Here is a 13,090-nt window from a genome sequence, read left to right as displayed (position 1 = left end):
AAATTCACAAAGGGCCTTATTTGAGCTTTACACAAAATCACATGAATCTGAAATTGGGGTGAACATAGAAATACCATCTGTCAGTACCAACCCTACTCTTAGCATTCCATCCAGGTGAGAAATACCAGGAATCTCATTTAGATTTTTTGATATTTCTTCTTCTAATCACTGCTGAAGCTGCAAACTGCAGTGTAAGACCCAGGGGAAAAAAAAATAAGGAAAGTTACAAAAACATTTTGGATTTGGGATAGAGAAGCCATGTGCTAATTTCACGCTCAACATACCAGGGTTTATTTACCTAAAACACATAACTGTAGTATGCAATGGTCCCTGCAAAGAATGAGAACTCAGCCATAGATAGGGGAACTCAAAGGGCTGGAGGGTTGGCATGGAGAGTAAATTACGAGGCAAAAAAAATCCCACAAATCCACATTTTTGGATCATTAGGCTATTGTAGATTTTCATATGGATGAATGCTCTTGGGACACCTGATATGAGCAATTAGCTGGAGCAATACAAAATTTAATTTACACAAAGAGTAGAGATCTTTTTCTAACAAATTTCTAAAATAGAGAGTGGAGTACAAGAAGCACATTTGCCATGAAAAGTCATTTTTCACCCATGTGAGAGTCAAATTTTCCCAATATGGTGATTAAGCAAAAATGAATGATTTTGCTTGGAAGATGCATTATTTTCACTCTGTCATTAAAAAAATCAGCTACTGAACTTACAGCATGTTTTGTGTGGACAGATAATTTTTCTCTGGACTAGAAATTATAAAAAAACCCACTATCAAACCTTTGAGTACATACTTTTTATACAAATGGTGATAACAGGAAACATGAAAACTGAAGGGGTTTAGTATTTTGGGGTTTGAGGGGGGTTGAATTCTATATGCTTTGTATATCACATTTATATTTTAAAAATAAACATCTATTACACAAAACCTTATTCTGCACATGACATTGCACTAGACAGGCTTTGAATTTTTTTTCTTGAATACTAAAATCTTGTGTGTTGCAGACACTAAAGCAATGAAACAGAATCTACAGAAGAAAATGGAATTATATAGCCTTAAGCATTATGGAGTCTGCATGCTGTTCTTTGTTAAACAAGCACCATACCCCCTTGTCTGTCAGGGCTTCCATTTTCAGCAGTGGTTCAGCACTGCCTCTCTAAATGACACAGAGCAAGGAAAATAAGGTTTTCAATGAAGCCTCACACAATTAAAATGTTAAATATTTCACATACTATTCTGATGTCTGCAGGAGGTAAAGCTTCACAGGGAGCTAACTTATCCTCCACAGGCAAAGGAAATGAAGCAGTTTCAGCCATCAGATAGCTTTACCTCAGTGCATGTTCCAAAGAGATTCACAGGCTTTTCTCTCACATAAAAAATAATTTAGAAAAAGAGGCTGATGGAGGCCATATTACAAAGAGAACAGTTCAGTCTCATTTGACAGGCAGTAACCATGGGTCAGACTGTACAACTGATTTTTCAGAACACTTCTTTGATTTCTATAGGGAGTTTAGCTTAAAAATTGATGAGACAATAAGTCCTTATTAAATCAACCATTGTAGGAAAAAAAATCTCTCACCTGTTTAAATTTAACTCTTGTTCCCACTGAAGACTGACAAAAGCATCTATAATAGTAGAACATCCCTTCAAGCCCCAATGTTTAGGAATTCTTAGCTACAAAATCTAATTTGCAGAATAGGATAAATACAACTGTCTACAAATAAAGTTTGGGAAGTTCCTGAGAGCTTGTGGGATGGGAACCCAAATTATTGGTTGGGTTTTTAGTGTCACTTTTCTCTACTTGCCTCCTTAGAGCTACAAGGAGTAGGTTAAGTGTAACAGAAGCAAAGCACACACAAAGATACAGAATTAGTGAGGACACAAACTTCCTATCAGGGAAATGATCCAAGTTGTGCAACACCCTTGTAAACTGGGTGTTGTGGGGTGTGATCTGAGCAGGATCCCAGCCCAGGACACAGGGCAGTGGCCCCCATTCCCAGGAAGGTGCACACACCCAAGGAGCCACAGGAGGGCTGGGCTGGTTCCTACTGGAAATGACACAGCTGCCTAAGCAAGGGGGGTTAAACAGCACACAAAAGCTTCATTGAGAAAGAATTTTAAAGTTTTCACTGCAGTGAATCACAGAATCAACTTATTGAAGTATTCCACATGTCACACTAACTGGTTCTTCAGTTTTTAAACACAGCAAAGACCAGTGTCCTTACCTGCCTTTACCAATAACTGCCCACAAAAACAAGGTGACATTTTGTTGCCATCTTATTGCAGGGGTTCCACACTGTTGTCTCCTTATCACAAAAGTTTCATACCTTCTTGGTGTTTCTTGTGGGCAGCTCCTCAGAGCACTGATGCTTTCTTCTTCACAAAGCAGCCAACTGACTCCAGTTCACCTCCCAACCAGCCAACCCACTCTTTTAGAGCACTCTTCTTCTCATTGGTTACAGCTGTGGCCTGTAAAGTCAGCCCTGTTCCTAATCTTTGATAATTGGCCCAGCTGCAGCTCCTTAGGGGTAAGATTATTTTCTACACTGTCTTTATTTTCTTATATTCTATCCCCATACAACATTTCCCCTTTAGATGTCATCCAGGAGACTCTGAGTGCAGCACCAAGGCTGATGTCAAAAAGCAAATCTGCTTTGCAATTATTACACATTGTTTATAACTGAACAGCATTTAAGTCTGCAGTCAGTCCAAGTCCACCCTCTGTCCTCAGCTGCACACAAACATTACACACTTTTCTCCCATAAAGTCCAACAACAGAGATAAGGCAAGATATGAACCATACTGAGTCACAAGGGTCAGAGAGTTGGAAAGTTAACAACATGACAGCCCCATGTGCAGCAAAATGTTCCAGATGCATAATGCCTTCTCTGGAGGAAAAGAAAATAAACCAAACAAACCAAGCCCATGTCTTTGACTTTTCAAGCCAATTTGCAAATTTACACAATAATTTTTCATACACAAAAAAAAAAAAAATAGGGTGGAGGGATAAGATGATGGGGGATGCACACAGATTTGAAACACCTGATATGACAACCACAGTTTACAGTCCAGGTGTTTAGGATCCTTCCCCAAAAAGCTGAATAATCTTGGTTTAGAATAGCCATCAGCTTTATCCAGGCCCTTCATACAAAGAACAAAAGGGATTCAAGGGATACTCCACTGCAATCCTCAAGGTTTCACCCAGACAACAGCATTCAAGTTTCCCCACATACTTTTCCAGCCCTGGTTTTCCACACCTTTTTTTACACATGCTCAAAGCCAAGCATTTAATTTTATTCCAGATAAGAGGTGTTTTTCAGGGTTTCTGCCAGAATGGCAAAGTCAGCAGGATTTTGACAAAGTGCAGCAGGAATTTAAAGAGTAAAGGCAAAGTAGCCCATCACCTGGGAAGTGCTGATAATGACGGCAACCAAGCTGAAGAATCACTTGGAATATTTAATCAGGCTGTGGTACAGATTAATTTTATACTGTCTTTAAAGTGCTTTGAAGATGAAAAGCATAACTTAATTGTTTTATCTTCAGCCTCATCACCAGCACTGTGCCTCATCCCACCTAACGGTGCAAGGCAGCTGCTGAACTTCTGCTGTCCCACTGGGCTGTCACAAGGGAGAACTGGTTCCAGCAGCACCCCAACCCCTTCATCTGCTTTCAAACAAGTAACAATTGATGGCTGGGTAGATATTTGTAAAAACATTCTACTCTTCATTCACATCAGCCCAGCTGTGCAATTCCTGATGTATTCTGGCTAAAATTTTAATCAGTATCAATTGAAAAAAAATTTTAAAACCATTAACAGTAATAGTGATTTTCAGTTTCAAAGCATCAGCAGCTGTGACAGCACCCAGGCAATTAACAGGTTCCTTTGGCCTTATTTTTCATATACAAACATTGTAACTCCTCCAGCAGTTTAGTTAGACTAGAGGACACTGTAATCCAAAGACTGTTTAACACCTCCCTTTGAAAATTACTTCTACCAAAAGAGTGTGAGACCAACACAGAGCAGCTATTTTACTTATCCATCACTGTGAGACCAAATTTGGACAACAGTACAAATACACAACAAGTGGTATCTTCAGTCTTCGTTTTTCTCTTGGAAAAGCAGAGTTCACTTAAAGGGATGACAGGAGAGAAAGATTCAGACATTCTGTGTCTGACTGTACATTCATCAATCAGGAAACATGGTACAATTGTAATAAAAAAATGCATGATTTTTCTTGATTCAAAAGCTATCACCTCTGGCTTCTAACTACATACTCTAAGACAAAAGGATAGGAAAACGAACTCAGTTCTGCAGTGCATCAAAATGCCCCAATGCTCAAAACAAGCACAGCACACAGAACTGCCAGGGCTATGCACCTTTCTGCACTTTCTGAGCATTTTGCACTTGTGACCATGACACTCATCTCATATTACACCAAGAAACGAGCCTGCTGGTTTTTTATGCTGTTTAAAAACTCATCCCTCAAGCTTTGGGGATTTTTTGTGCCTTTTTTTTTGATGGTGGGGCATGGGGAGGTGTTGGTGATGATTTGGGGAAGAAGGACACCTTGCCTTAAGCATGCAATACAGAGAACTGCACTAAGGAAAGTAATATTTTATCAGCAACGTATTTTATCAGAGAAACTTGGGGATGAAAGCAAACTTAGGGAAAGAGAGTGGAACTGCCAGGGTACCCCCATAGCAGACATCCTGTGCAAATACAACACCTGGCAAATGTTTGAACCACCACCTGTGGTAACAGGGAGAACACACCTCAAGAACTTCAGAGTCTGGAACAACTTCTAGGCACACATTTAAACAACTAAGGTATCAATCAAAAAGTGCATTTCTAAAAATTTCACAGAGCTGACTTGCTTTCTTGCTTTTCTCAGACAAAAGAATCAAGTCACCTTCTCAATCCTTTTTATTTTCCTTTTTTTTTTGGTTGGCTTTTCCTCATAAAAAGCAACACTTAAATAAAAAAAATTAAAAAAAAAAAACACACACACACAGATACCATTAAAGATTTTAAAGAGAATAGCACACTTTCCTTGGAGAATCAAGGTACAGCAGTAGGAACACACTAGCTAGCACATGGGAGCCAGAGTAAAGAATTACAAAGTTCTTCAGCACTGTTGTCATAAATGCTTTCAGGCATCCTCTTATTTTATAAACACTTCACATAGGGATAACATAGTTCTTTATTAATTCATCCTCCTGTTGAAAGGACAGGATCCTACAGCAAAGCTCTGTGACACGAGACACAGAGAATGCACAGTAACTCAGAAATTCATTTGATTTCTACCCAAACAAATTGAATCAAGCAGTTTACAGATTAATTACAATTCTCTAAATCAAAGAAGAATTCTACAGCATTTTCCCAGAATCTGCTTTGTGGCTATCTAAAAAAATGCAAGAGGATTTGCCACTGAAGTTTACATGCTTTTTTTAAGTGGCTGATTTCATTAGCTGTCTTAGAGCTGAGGGACCACATGAGCGTGCACTTCATCCCCTCTGGGCAACAGCCCCTCCAAAATTATTGATTTCACAAGGTTGGTAATTCAGCTGGAGTGTCAACCTCAAAATCCACGAGAGAAGCCTAAACATAAAAGACTTGACTTAAGATCATTCTGCCTGGCAAAAGCTCCAAGGTTTTCCATGCCTGGGAAGTCTTCCATTCCAAAACACAGGAACTTCTCCGTGGAATATCAGCAGGGTGGTTATGGCACTGGTGAAGCAATAGAACCCTTGAAGGCTCACCACCAGCTTTTACATACAGTGTTCTGCACATAAATTGAGAGAGACTTCAATGGAAATGTTTGCATTTCAACACAAGTCTCCTTGGTGAGTGATCTAGCTTGTCTCTAAGATCAAAGAAATGCACATTAACATCTTCTGGCTTGCAGAGGAAAACACACAGAACCCACCCATAACTCAAAGGGTAGTGAACTAGAGAAAAGCAGCCAGAGAAAACAAGAGGAAACAGAATGGATAAAGCAGATTATCTTCCAGAAACAGGACTAAATACAGATGCAGATGAGCCTGGCAAACTGAGCATTTCTAGGAAGTGCTGATATGTCACTGTATTGCCAAAATTAGAAAAACTGTGTAGGAAGCAATTAGCTACTGTAGCTTCTCCCTACTTAAAATGATTGTTCAAGGCTATATTGTAATATGTGGTTGGTCATACCAATTCAGCATGTAAATGCTGGCATGAAAGATGCCATTTATTCAATCTCAACTTCAAAAAAAATCAAATTGAGTCGAGAGAAATAACAGTTCTTTTCTTGACCATTCTGCATTTACACTTCAATTCTATTCCCAACGCACAGCTTTGCTGTGCACATTGTATGTGTGTCCTCCATAATTAAAGCTTTATTTGAACCTCCCCCCTCTTTCCACAACTCTCTTGGTTAGATCAAAACAGTAGAGACAAAAACTGAAACATGCCTGGGGTGCAGGAGAGAACAAGAAAGACTATTTAGTGAAGCAGGCTAATGGTGTGGCAGAGGAAGGGGGCTGATTTTCACATCTCAGAACTGTTAAGCCTGCAAATATTACTGAAATCACATCTGGGAACAAAGCTCTGCTTTAAGTAAGTTCACCCATGAGTGTTGCTAAGCAATGGAGAAAAGATGAGGGAAAGGGAGGGTGCCTGACTTTAGGATTAGGAGGATGGATAGAAGATAAAGTAAGGCTCCTGCATAGCTTTATTTGTAAAAACTTTCAAGTTCTTTGTTTTTATTGCCTGTCTTCCCAAGTACTTGTACCATGATTAATCAGGTCTCATTCATTATCTACCCCAATGCACACCCAGCACAAAGAGAGGTGCTGCATCCTGGAGCACGGGCACAAGCATTTGAGCACCAGAACTGCCAACATCTGTCTCTGGATTTAACAGGTAAGAGCAGGAGAAGCTTTCCTGATGCAAATACTACAGAATTTAATGTCTATGTTTTAGAGAAATAGTGCAGATACTTGTTTTTATGTAACTTAAAGTATGCAGTGTATGGGAAATAAAATACTTGCTGTGGCTAAAGCTTGCTCTAACTCTATTCTTATGCTGATAGTTACAAAAAGGTGAAGTATTTTATCTTATAATACCAATAAATGTCATATCTTCACCTTACTTAAATGAAGTTTTTCTGTCCACTCTCTACTGGCATCTTGATATTGTAAAAGTTTCTTGTTCTGCATTAGCAAGATTGCTTCCAATCCTAAGGAAAGCAACTACACATTTTCAGCTGCAGACAAATACATTGCCTCATATTATTTCCCAGAAAACATTTGTTGCCTTGTTCAGCTAAATGCCTCCATAAACTATAGCATGTACACTTGTAAAGCATGCATTGTTGGAACAGTAAATTGAATTCTTTGATTCATTTTTACATGGCAGCAGTATTATTCTTTTTTTTTTCTTTTTAATCATCATAAATACTCTGGAATGCTAATCTCTTTATTACTCAGCATTATATTCCATATGCTAAGGCATTTGCAGCCTCACAGGTCATTTCATAGGCATTAAACTTTTACTGTATACCTGTCTTTTTAACATTTGCTAATAACTCATCTGGAAAGAGAGTGACATTTGTTGCTGAGTAACAGATGTCTGCACACACAGCATGAACTAGGAGCATTTCTCAGCCTGAGATCCTAGATTATGATTAACTACCTAGTCAGTATTCCAGTTAGAGATATTACGAAGGCCTTTCCCAAAACTCAAGATATTCAAAACCTATCACTTCTGCAGCACTCCAGCAGTGCTCCCTGCACATGGGATGCATTTCCCTGACAGGCAAATGGCATTTAACAGACTAAACAATAGAAACTAATTAAGAAGATTGAGTGTTGTAATCACATTTTTATTTTATGCACCTTTAATGTTTTCAGAAGCAGAGACTCTGAACCAAACATTGTAAGCTCAAAGAAGCATGGACACTGCACAAAGGCAAATTCAGCCACATGCTGGAAAAACAACCTACAAGTTTTCCTCTGAAGGGTGCTAAGTTAATTACTGAGATTGGGAAGTTTCCCATGCCTAACACACAAAATAGGTCACCTCTTGTACTATATTTTATTTGCATACACAGAAGCAAATCTATAGGCAGTTGCTTTAGAGCTGAACAGGCACATTCATATCATTTGTCATCCTCCAAGAACTCATCCAGACAGTCCAAAACAAAGTCATCAAGTGGAAATATAGACCAGGATGGAAGAAAGATGCTTTGGATGGCCCAGCAGCTACAAGTTTCATATAGCAAACCTCTTGAAATGGATGACGTGTAGAAAATGCACTGAGATCCATCATGTTGCATTGCCTACTGACTTTTTTCCCCCTTTTGCTTTTTCTTAATGAGAAGCAAGGAATGAGAGAAGAAGAAATCTTCCCTATCAACAGCAGCAGGGGTTGCTGCAGCAAGATGATAATTCCCTCCTGCTACTCTGCTGACAAGCACCAAGCTGCACAGGAAGAGCAAAGCATTTTAATCACAGGGTTGAAAAATGCAGCAGTTCCTAAAGCCTCACCTTACCTTGGCTAATTTACATTAATTTAGGATCAACTGACTTTCAGAGGAAAAATGTTATCCATAGAAGATAACAAAGGAGGAAAAAATTTGTTGGAACTTCTAGTTTCCCTGTGCATAACGTGCAAGGATCTATGTATATAAACAGTTTTGGAGCATCTTAGATAAGCAAGGATTATTGAATTCCTTAAAGCACAGTGCAAACTTGAGGGCTCCCTAATTCCATACTAAATGTTTTTTAAGTGCCACACTTTCCAATACACACCATTAAAAGGATAAAAAAACACATCAGCAACTGGCAAGTCAGGGTCCAATCCAGTGTCCACTGGAACCACCAGAAATCTGTGATAGAGGCCTCGAGGTTTTGGTTCTGGCTCTTTCATCAGATTATCACTTATAACAAAGGCACTCCATAAGGAGCTGCTAAGACAAATGCAAATCTTGTGTCAAAGACAGTCAAACACCCCCCAAAATTAAAAATTTGAGCACACAGCAGCTTCCAGGCAGCAGCTTTGGGCATGTGGCACAACATCTGCTACAAAAACACTCGAAAGCAGACCTGCGGCAAACTGGAGCCGTGCCAGCTCCCAGATTATCCCCCCTCCAAGGCTGCCAAGGCAATGGACAGATGGCAGCCAATGCACTCACAGGATAGTTAGCTCAGTTAACAATCAAGTATGCTAAATGATTTCAGATTCACTCTGCACCAAGCATTGTACTTTCCAGTGAACCATTAACACTGTGTCCTAATAGAAATATGGTTTGGTATGAAGGAACTGGCAGATCCTGTATTTTACAAGACAGTTTCTCTGGAACAATTTGTCAGGGAACATTAGATCTGCCTTCATGAATAAAGTGAGAATCTGCCAAGTTTGCCAGGCGGGTTTGTTCATAATTTGAATTCTGCAGTGTTTGAAGAGTGAGGGTGGAAACAAACAGGAAGATGCAGGTCAGTTATCCACACAAGCTGCTCCCAGGGATGCACTCAGTGGAAAGCAGGAGGGGTGTTAGGAGCACACAGGATCTCACATCACAGCAGCTGTGCCCCTGCAGTGCTGCCTGCCTGCTGCAGGGCAGCACACAGCTCTCCTGCACTGGGCAGCTATCACAAGCAACCTGCTGGGTGACACACTTGTCACCCGAGTGCACAGATGTGACAACTCATCCCAGAAAAGCTAAATTGGGTTTAAATGGGTAAAATCTGTAAAGAAAATTTGGCCCCCACATATCAAGTACTGAGCACTAGCACATAGCATAGAGGTGGACTTTTGGCCTCAGCCAAATTTATTTATTACATATTTGGCTCCCATGACCATTTTATTCATCATTGTTGCACCTAATAAATACCCTGAGAAAAGACACACCACCAGCCCTTTTCTGCCTGCATTGGAAAAATCCTTCAGCAGAAAGCAGGGGAGAAACCCAAGAAAAACAAGTGGAAAAATAGAAGGACAGGGAAGAGAGAGAACTTAGTGATCTCTGTTGAAGGAGGTAGGAGTTGTGCCATGGATACCAGAAAAGCAGCACCTCACACTTCTTATCTGTTATCTCAGTTCCAAAGAGTAGGACTGAAGCAAACTGGAAAACCTAAAGCATTTCAAGTGGGCAATCAACAAATGAGTTCCCCACAGAGTCAGGTGAGTGCCAGCTGGAGAGCAGCAGCTCCTGACCAGTGCAGTGAAGTCCTGTGCTTTGGACTCAAAGCTCTCCCAGGGCACAGAGCTCATTCTGCTGCAGGTGCTGAGCCCAGAGCAGCTGCACTGCATGGGGCAGGGCTGCAGAGACACCCCAGCAATGCTGTGCCTGCCTTGCTCAGTGAGAGGGCATCACAGAGATGCTCATCTCAGCCCAGAGCAGCTGCACTGCAGGGTGCAGGAACCCCTTGCTCAGTGAGAGGACATCACACAGCTCTGCCCTCTTTCCCTTTCTGCTCTGACACCAGTTTCCTTCAGAGATATTCACAGGGCATTGCCAAAGTTATACCAAGAAAATCAGCAGCAGCAGGCAAGATCTCCCATTCCCTGCCCTTCCCTTTCCAGTGTGCAAAGGTGCCACAGAAATATCAGAGCAGGAGCAAGAACTCTGCCAGAGCATGGAGCTCCTCAGCTGTCCTCCCTGCAGCTTTGCTCTCTCTTGAGGAGGCAATGTTGTGACCCCAGTGTGTGATCACCAGAGCAGGGAGTCAGAGATGCACTGTAAAAAAATAAAGAGCAAACCGGTCAAAAATGGAGACACAAGCAACCTCATTTTCTGGCTCAACTTCATGAAAATCTGATTAGACCTCAGTGAAATTTAATCTTTGCCTTCCAGACCTTCTGAAACAACAATAAAGATCTCCTGAGCTCATAAAGCACCCAGAGAGGAGAGATACCACCCAGCCAGGAAAACAGCCGAGAAAAATTCTTTTTCTTAGCCCTGATCACCAGGTAAATCTGCAAAAAATGTCATTAAAAAGTAAATTATAAAAAGCTACGTGTCACTATTTTCAAATACAAGAAGACACTTTATCAAAGTAATAAAATAATATGAAAGACAAGACAAATTAGCTACAGCAATAATCAGAATGCCAGACATTCAGAAGAGAGTATTTGTTCAATTGCTAAGATAGTCAAGAGAGAAAATTTGACTCCCAGCAGTCCCACAGCACTAATATTTCTTTTTCCTACTACAAATTTACAGCAAAACCAAAACTACCAGATATATTTTTATATTATCAGCCCAGAACAATTCTGCTTCAAAACCACTCATTAAGCTGGAACTGGCAAAACCCAAAGTTCCAGTCTTTTATTCTCATCCAGAGGATCCACATTTCTCCATGTCCTTGTAGCAGCCATTCCTACGTTGCCTCATGAGACAAAGAAATATGGGAATTTTCTGACTTTCCTCGAAACATTTTTACTTTCATGGACAGATAATACATGGAGTCATTAGCCCACAGGAGGCCACACTAAATTCTGCTTCCTGGATGTGCTCAGCACAGATCTACAGAAAGCTCTCACTGCAGGAAATGCTGATTTTTGGGTGTCATTCCTCTCTGCCAGCTCAGCAGTGGCACCAAAGAAGCCTTTCTGTGCATCTGTGCTGGAATATTTGCCAAGGGTTTGATCTTGGCCCCTTGTTTGTGCCTCCAGTGCCCAGATTCCCAGGGGGGTCTCACAGCCAAACCTTTCCTACTTTGGGGTTGCTGAGCCCACCACAAGCCGTGTTTTCCTGGCACAGTGTAGAACCAGCAAATCCTACAACACTGATGTTTCTTGGATTCTCCCAATGCTCTGCTCACAGTCCAACAAGATCAGCTTTTGCAGCTTGCAGGAAAGAAAGCAAGCAATTCTTACCAAAGTACAGCAGTCTGGGAAATTAAAACAGAAAAGGAAAAACCAGATATGAACGGGTGGTAAAATTGTATTTCCAATCTTCTCCTCTAATAATGTAGTACAGCAGCCATCTCCAACCAACTCATCATACCAGACAGAGTGATATGTGCAGGAAATGTTAAATATTAAAGAAACAAACAGATGCTTAAAAAATCCTAAACTATGGAGTATGCAGAGCCAAAATCATTGGGATAATGTGCATGTACTGAGTTAAAAACTAGAGGATGGTAGATTATATATATGTGTGTGTGTGTATATATATATCAATCATCTAGGAACTCAATTTAATTTTTGCATGCACTGATTCCCCCATGTCCTTATTGTTGCTTATAGAATCCTTCACTTACTAACTCCATGTCTCATACAGCCATGCAACAAAAACATGGTTATGTTGTATATAGTTACCCAGCAGAAAGTCTGTGGAATAAAGTTTGCTTATTAAAATCCTATTTTAAGCATGCAATTAAAAAGTCTACACGTAATATTGCAATTACATTACTTTTAAAATGCATCTGTGCAGAAAGCTAGAAGACTGGAATGAATATGGTATTCTGATCTCTTACTGTACAAATGCACAATGATTCTCAATCTGTTCTTGCCTGGGCAAGTTGGAGTGTGTGCAACATTCAAGATTAATTAGAAGGAACACGTGTTCCTCATGAATGATGCCATGTCTAATACTATATGTAAATTAATTCATGTCAGCATGGGCCATGTTGTGTCATAATTTTTCCTTTTTTTTTAAATATGTACAATTTTTTGACTGCAACTGCTATAGATTGTTGATTTTACAATAGCTGTAGAGAGATTTTATAAAAATAAAATTTTGTGCAATATGTAAGTTGGTTTTCTGCTAGGTTTTTTATTTTGTTTTGTTTGATCTTTGCCAGCTAACTGGGATAAGAGAATTCATAAGGTATGAATACATTATATTCTGTTTGGGCATCTCTAACACGAACAGAGTGGTTATCACAAAGACTCCACAGCAGCCACCTCTTCCCAGCTTATCGCCCTGAGGAAACGGCGCTGCCTCCAACACCAAACACAAAATAACATCACATTACACATGCAGAACCCAAGGTCTCAGCTTTAACTGTCCTTTGATCTTCCATAACTGAAGGAAGTGTAAACCAAGATCAAGTTTATTAACCACAGATCAAAGTGCAGCCTAG

At 40.2% G+C, this 13,090-nt stretch overlaps 1 long non-coding RNA gene across 2 annotated transcripts; it reads left to right on the top strand.

Annotated features, from left to right (window-relative positions):
* The first annotated feature begins 6,480 nt into the window (after positions 1-6,480).
* On the top strand, positions 6,481-12,759 carry LOC118690905 (uncharacterized). Of its 2 annotated transcripts, none has more exons than XR_004980913.1 (3): positions 6,481-6,614; positions 6,837-6,920; positions 8,380-12,759. It is a non-coding gene; the product is annotated as an uncharacterized LOC118690905 (long non-coding RNA). The 2 variants fall into 2 exon arrangements; XR_004980914.1 differs by lacking the exon at positions 6,481-6,614 and adding an exon at positions 6,639-6,710.
* The last annotated feature ends 331 nt before the right edge of the window (positions 12,760-13,090 follow it).

Source organism: Molothrus ater, chromosome 13, assembly GCF_012460135.2.
Source record: "Molothrus ater isolate BHLD 08-10-18 breed brown headed cowbird chromosome 13, BPBGC_Mater_1.1, whole genome shotgun sequence".
NCBI classification, from domain to species: domain Eukaryota; kingdom Metazoa; phylum Chordata; class Aves; order Passeriformes; family Icteridae; genus Molothrus; species Molothrus ater.
This window is presented reverse-complemented; position numbering and strand designations above follow the sequence as displayed.